The sequence below is a fragment of the Tupaia chinensis genome, unplaced genomic scaffold (genome assembly GCF_000334495.1).
Source record: "Tupaia chinensis unplaced genomic scaffold, TupChi_1.0 Scaffold139341_1, whole genome shotgun sequence".
In the NCBI taxonomy this organism is placed as follows: Eukaryota; Metazoa; Chordata; class Mammalia; order Scandentia; family Tupaiidae; genus Tupaia; species Tupaia belangeri.
The window spans coordinates 2035701-2042571 of NW_006199230.1; positions in this window are offsets into that span (position 1 = coordinate 2035701).

The following is a 6871-nucleotide window of genomic DNA, read 5'->3' on the forward strand; positions in this document are numbered from 1 at the left end:
ACAGTTCAAGTTCAGGACATGGCAATTTGCTTTCTCACTTTCTCTTTCTCTCTCCCTCTGTCTCTCTGGTCAAATTAAATAACAATAATAATAATAATAACAACAACAACATCAGCAAATAAAATTAAATAAATCTCCTTTGTTACAGGAGTCCCCATTGGGAACTTAGGAAGGCAGAAGGAAACATTTTTTTCTCTCACCTACATCTTCAGATTTCCCAGTCCTTCCATTTGATACTTTTATGACATGGACTTTGGCTTTTTCAGTTACAGAGTGCATTTATATTTGTGCGTGAGTGTATACAATGTTTTTGTCATGTCTATATTTTCTTTAATGTCTCATGACTTTTCCAATGACACGCTATTTTATTAGTATTCATGAAAAATAGATTTGGAGTTGTTGACCCATTCTGTTGTGTCTTTGTTAGTTTTTAAACATTTTTTTCCTTTTATTTGTAGTACTTAGGACTTTTTATAAGTTGTCTTCTATTTACTATAAAATATCTCCTTCCTCCTAAATCAATTATTTTCTTTCATTTTTTTTTTTATTTTGGAGAGGTTTTTGCTATAGGGCGCGTGAGCTTGCCAGACAGACAGAGAGAGACAGAGAGACAGAAAGCGAGAAATCACCCCCCAGGGGGGATGGTCACGCCGCAGTCCCTTCTCCATTCTCCTCTCGGGATCTTGGGCATGCATGCACAGGTACCCGGCGTGAGTATAGGGTGCATGTACTTGCAGAAAGAGAGAGATAGAGAGACAGAAAATGAGGTCATCTCCAGGGTGGATGGCCATGCCACAATCCCTTTTCCTTCATTCTTCTGGTGAGATTTTGGGCATGTACGCACATGTACACAGCATATATCTTAAACCCCTGGGTCTAGGACTTGAAGTGTGGTTGACTATGTGGCAGTCCAGTGATGTAACCATTATGCCATCTGCTGGTCCCAATATATTATAGATCTTTTTCATTCATTCTACTGGTGATTCTTTGATATCCATTCATATGTAAGCATTGAATATGTTTATAATGGTATTGTCTCCACCATTAGCCTGGATATGGAGTGACAGAATCTGTCCTTTCATTCACTCCACATATTAAGAAGATAAGAAAAACGTATGCATGTGGAAGTAGATTCAATACCAGCATGAGTTTAGCAAATAGAGATCTAGTGGTTAGACTATTTACCTCAAAATTCTGGAATGAAGAGCATTTCACTCTTTTATGTTTGTCTTAACAGTAGGAGTCCTAGTTCTCCAAATAAGTATATTTAGTATAATGTCTTCTGTTTTTTGCTTAGAAGAAAACCCCAGACAGCTGAGATATGTTAGTGTTCATTAGCAGGTATGGAAGAGGAATGGTAAAAGCAGAAATCCTGTAGGACCTGGTTCCACTGGCAGCTTCCCAATGAGCTCCCTTTTGTCCAATCTCTTCTTTACCCCGTCTTCCAGCACTGCAGACACCAATCCTGAAATCATTCTGAAGTTTATTCATTAGAGTTTCCTCTTGCATTCCTTTGGTTGCCACATTTTATTATCTTATTCTGTTTTTTAAAATCAATTAGACTGTCATCAACGTTCAGCCTTATAAAGTGTGTTAAAATATCTATGTACTCAGGGATCTCTCATTCTTTTTGATGCTGCAATGGGCTTATTTCATTAGTTTTCTCTTTCTCTCTCTCTCTTTCTTTTAATCTATTGTAGTTATAGGATCTTAGAAGAAAGAGAAGTTAAATATATGTGATTATAAGCCATTTTGAACCAAAAATCATAATTATTTCACTAATAAGTTAATGGTTTTCAATAAGATAAAATCAGAATTTTATTCTTTGTGTACTACATATGTATAATAAAAGGGATATGTAATATCAATTCATGGAACTAGGCATTATAAATTATATCTGAAGACTCATGCTAAATTAAATTTACAGGTTAACATACCCTTTAATCTAGACCACTACTAAGAAATATAAATAAGATCTGAGACTCCAAGAAAAAATGTCCTAAAAATACTTTGCCATAAGGGAAGATAAATAATAATAACAAATGCTACATAAATGGAAAAACAGCATAAATTCACCAAATTTGAGCTGAGTGTGGTCTTTCTTCTATTTCTCCAGGGTACCTTGTCACTTGATATTTTTACGATACTAATGAAAATACAGGTTTTAAAGAATTGTGTAAGAAATCTGCCCAGCTGACTCTTAGGTCACATAGCTAGGCATTTTCTATTTGGACTCCATACTCTGTATTAGTAACCTGGCCTCGTATACTTTCATAATGCAAGACAACAGTTCAGACATTTCTCACCCAGGGTTATTTAATATTGACAATATCCCAACATGGCAAGTAAAATATATACCCTCTTTTTACAAATGAGGAAACCAGGGTTTCACTTGTTAAATAATTGGATCTATCTGGCTCTTATTCATAGGGGGCTTCCCCACTCCATAGCTTTGGAAGCTGAGGGGGAAAAAAAGGCTCTGGAGTTGAGGGTGATGCTTGAAAAATGTTATGGCCATGCTAAATGGGGGAGCAGAAGTCTGAGGTCAAAGTAGGGCTGGCTGTGATCTTCCCTCCCTTTCTTGTTTGGGCCACCATCAAGCTGGCAATCAGAAAAAGTGAGACTTCATGGAAGCTTATGGTGGTTTTATCATGCAGCTTATGCATCATGGTCTGAGTTCTAAACTGCATGATCATCTCAATGCAAATACATGACAGCGTGATACACAAACCTCCCAACAACACAGCAGACTGGGGCAAGGTGTCACCCTGCTCTTTATTTGTATTTGGGTCTCAAAAAGTAAATACGATTTTCTATGCTACTTTTTTGTGGTAACTACCAAGATGAATATTTTAATTAGATAAGTTTTATGAAAAGGAAAATTTCATGTCTAAACAAACAGAAAACTCAAACAAACAAAACCAGACTAAAATGACGCCCTACCTCAATGTCTCTGACATGGGGACTCACCCGGACACACAGACCAGCTTAGAAACAAACTATCCCCAACTATTCTATCCTGAACACTTCTGCTGTCTCACCAGCACCAACCTCTGCCTTTCATATACTGCCCAGGTTTATAAAAAACACATAAAAATAATCTGAGTGGAGATCACCTGTTACATCGGGTGATTGTCTATTTTCTCTATATAACATACTGAGGCTCGTCTGGGCCAGTTTTTATGTGCTCACTTCAGCCAGCACCCAGAGCTCATTTGAAAACCATAATTTCAAATTTATAGTCTTATGTGGGTGACAGATTGATAAAGATTTTACTTAAAAATACATATTCTGGAGCCTGTAGGTGTCATAGTGGCTACACACTGAACTCCCACAGCTGTGGTTCAAGTTCCAGACCTGCTAGCCACATGTATGTGTGTGGCATGCCCAGAATCCTAGCAGGAGGATAAAGAAGCATGATCTTCCCCCAGGGGGTGATTTCTCAACTGTCTCTCTCTGTTTCTCTCCCATGAGCACATGGACCCTATGGCAAAAAACTTAAAAAGAAGTATGTATTTCTGAAAATCATATTTCTTAATTTATTTGAAATTAATTTTAAATTTTCTAAAATCTGTTACCTATCATAGTTTGAAACTAACATGGCTTCATAATGCCATTGATAATTTCATTAGTTTTGACTGCTACAGTAATATTTTTTCCTAGCAGAATCTGCTTATACCTTTCAAAACAGGTGTTTAATCATGTGTTGTTTTCTCCTAGACTTTTAATATTTTATAGTGAGAAAAAATTATCTTAAGTTCCATTTGAAATATGGAATACAACTCTACAATAAAAGAGAATGAACCATCAATACATATAACAACTTGGATGACTCTCAAAAGCATTAAGCTAAATGAAGAAAGTCAATATCAAAAGGTCACCCAATGTGTGATTTCATTTATATAACATTCTTAAAATGACAAAATCATAGAGATGGAAAACAGATTAGTGGTTGCCAGGGGCTCAGAATGGGGGGAAGCAGGTGGTATTGCAAAGGGCACAAGGGTTTTTTGCAATGATAGGTTAACTTTGCATCTTAATTGAGTAAATGGTAAAAGAAATCTACAGGTGATAGAATGACTTGAAACTTCTTATACACGTAAAAATTTGGTGGCTTAAAATAAGTATTTTCTCACAGTTCTCACAGAAGTTCAAAATCGGCTTCACTGAGCTAATGTCGAGGTGACAGTAGACCTAGTCCCTCTGCACTTATTTATGAATATGCAACTTGTTAAGATTTACAACACGTGTATACCTTTGGAATGATGACTACCATCAAGAGAGTGAACATGTCCAACTCCCAGAATGTTTCCTTGTGACCTTTTGTTGTTACTGTTCACCATTGCTCCCTCCCTCAACCCCACCCTGTGCAACCACTGACCTGCTTTCTATCAAGATTGATTTGTTTTCATTTTCTAGAATTCTAAATAAATAACATCAGGTAAGTATTTGAAATTCATTCACATTATAGTCTGTATCGATAGTTTTTTTTTTTCCTTTGTATTCACAGATAGCATTCCATTTTATGATTTTACCATTCTACCTCATACTATATGTATACCTTTATCTGCTGATTGATATTTGGGCCACTTCAAAAATCAAGAGCAACTGGATATTACAAATAATATTACTGTAAACATTCAGGTATCGAGAGCAGCAGATGGTGTAATGGTTATGTCATAGGACTCACATGTAATTGACCACAGTTTGAGTCCTGGACCCAGTGACTTAAAACTCATGCTGGATGAGTGTGTGTGCATGCCCAAAATCCCAGGAGGAGAATGGAGGAGAAAGGATTGTGGTCTGGCCATCCCCCTGGGAGTGATTTCTTGCTTTCTCTCTCTCTCTGTCACTCTGGAGAGTGCACATGGCCTATACAAAAACTCTTCCTAAAACAAACAGATAAACAAAACAAAGCAAAGTTCAGGTATGCATCTTTGAATAGACATATGTCTTTACTTATTTTTGATAAATGCCTAGAAATGAAATGACTAGATCATATATATATATATATATATATATACATTTAAAAAATTACCTCTTTTTTGTGCCATTTCATATTCCCACAGACAGTGTATGAGAAGTCTGTCTAATTCTTTCACAACCTATCAAATACTTAATATGGTCAATCTTCTGAATTTTAATTATTCTAGGAGTGTGGAGTGGAGTGTTATCTTATTATGACTTTAGTTTGCATCCCCTAATGATTTATGATACTAACCATCTTTTCATAGGCTTGTTTACTGTCTGTGTATCTTCTCTGGTGACATGTCAGTTTAAACCTTTTGATTATTTAGTTCAGCTATTTTTTTTTTTTAGTTTTACTATTGAATTTTGAGATTTCTTTGTATATTTGGGGTATAATTTCTTTATCACACACACACACACACACACACACACACACACACACATATATATATATATATATATATAATATGGAAATATCTTACCCAGTTTATGACTTGTCTTTATTTTCCTAGTAGTATCTTTCATAGTGCAAAACCTTTAGATTTTGATGAAGTTTAATTCATTACTGTGGTTTATTTTTAATTGACAGAGGGTACATGCACTTGACAGAGACAGAGAGGAAAGGAACAAGAGAAGAAAGAATAAAAAAGCACTCCTTAGTGGACCAGGGGCATGTAGTAATCCATTCTCCTTCATTTTGCCTTCCTATTGGGATTTTGGGCTTGGACACATCTTACCTAGTATGTTTTCAAACCTCTGAGAGGAGATGAGATTTGTCACTTGGTCAGCCATATGGAATCTGACTTCCTTAACCACTAGGCTATAAAGCCAGTCCAATATGTATTATTATACCTTGTGCTTTTGACATTGTATTTGAAAATTTTGCTCAGCCAGAGATCATAAAGTTTTCTATAATTTTTATTAATTTAAGTATTATATTCAGGTTTATCAGCTTTTGGAATAGTAAAAGGTATGTGTTCAAATTTGATTTTTTCATATAGATATCAAATTGTTCCAGCACTTTATTTTTAATATTTCAACTTAATTTACTTCAAACTTTCATTTTTAAAAAAATCAATTTTTCAAATCAGAATGAGTCTGCTTTTATACTTTCTATTCTCTTTAATTTATCTATTTATCTTTATGCCAATATTACACTGTCTTAATTACTGTAGCGTTTGAATGTTTTCAGGCTGTATAGTTCCTTTTATAAAGTTATTTATTTATTCCATGAGTGAGAGATACTGAGACAGAAAGAGAGCATCCCCAACAGGGTCTTGACAATGCAATCCATCACCAACTTCATCCATCTCTTGACTGTGAGTGAACATATCTGTGTCCAGGATCCTTGGAGCAGTCTCTGAACATGGAAAACAAAACAAAACAAAACAAAACAAAACAAAACAAAACAAGACAAAAAAAACTACGTGATTTATTCATGATGAGAGAGGCAAAATCTTTGTGATATTATGTAAGCCACATTTTACTATTGCACCACTGTGGAAACCAGCCACATTAACCACCACTACACAAATTTGTCTGAGGTGGGTTTTTCTAGATGTCTATAATGGAGAGAGTGTAAAGTGGCCGGAAGTATTAGCAAGGGAGGATTTATTATTATAACCTCATTATATGAGGAGATTTCAAAAAGTTTGAGGAAAAAAACAATTTAAGTACTTTCTCTTGTATTGCCAGAGAGTCTGTGTACTCACCAGGGAAGGAGAGAAAGAGAGAGAGGGAGAGCAACACTCCCTTCCCGGTGAGACAGGATCATACTGCAATCCCATTCCTCCATTTTCTATGCCATCAGAATTTGGAGCACACGTGCACACTTCCCTGGTGTGTTTTTTAAGCCACCAGGATAGGACTGAACCACAGTCAACCATATGGGATTTGGTTCCCT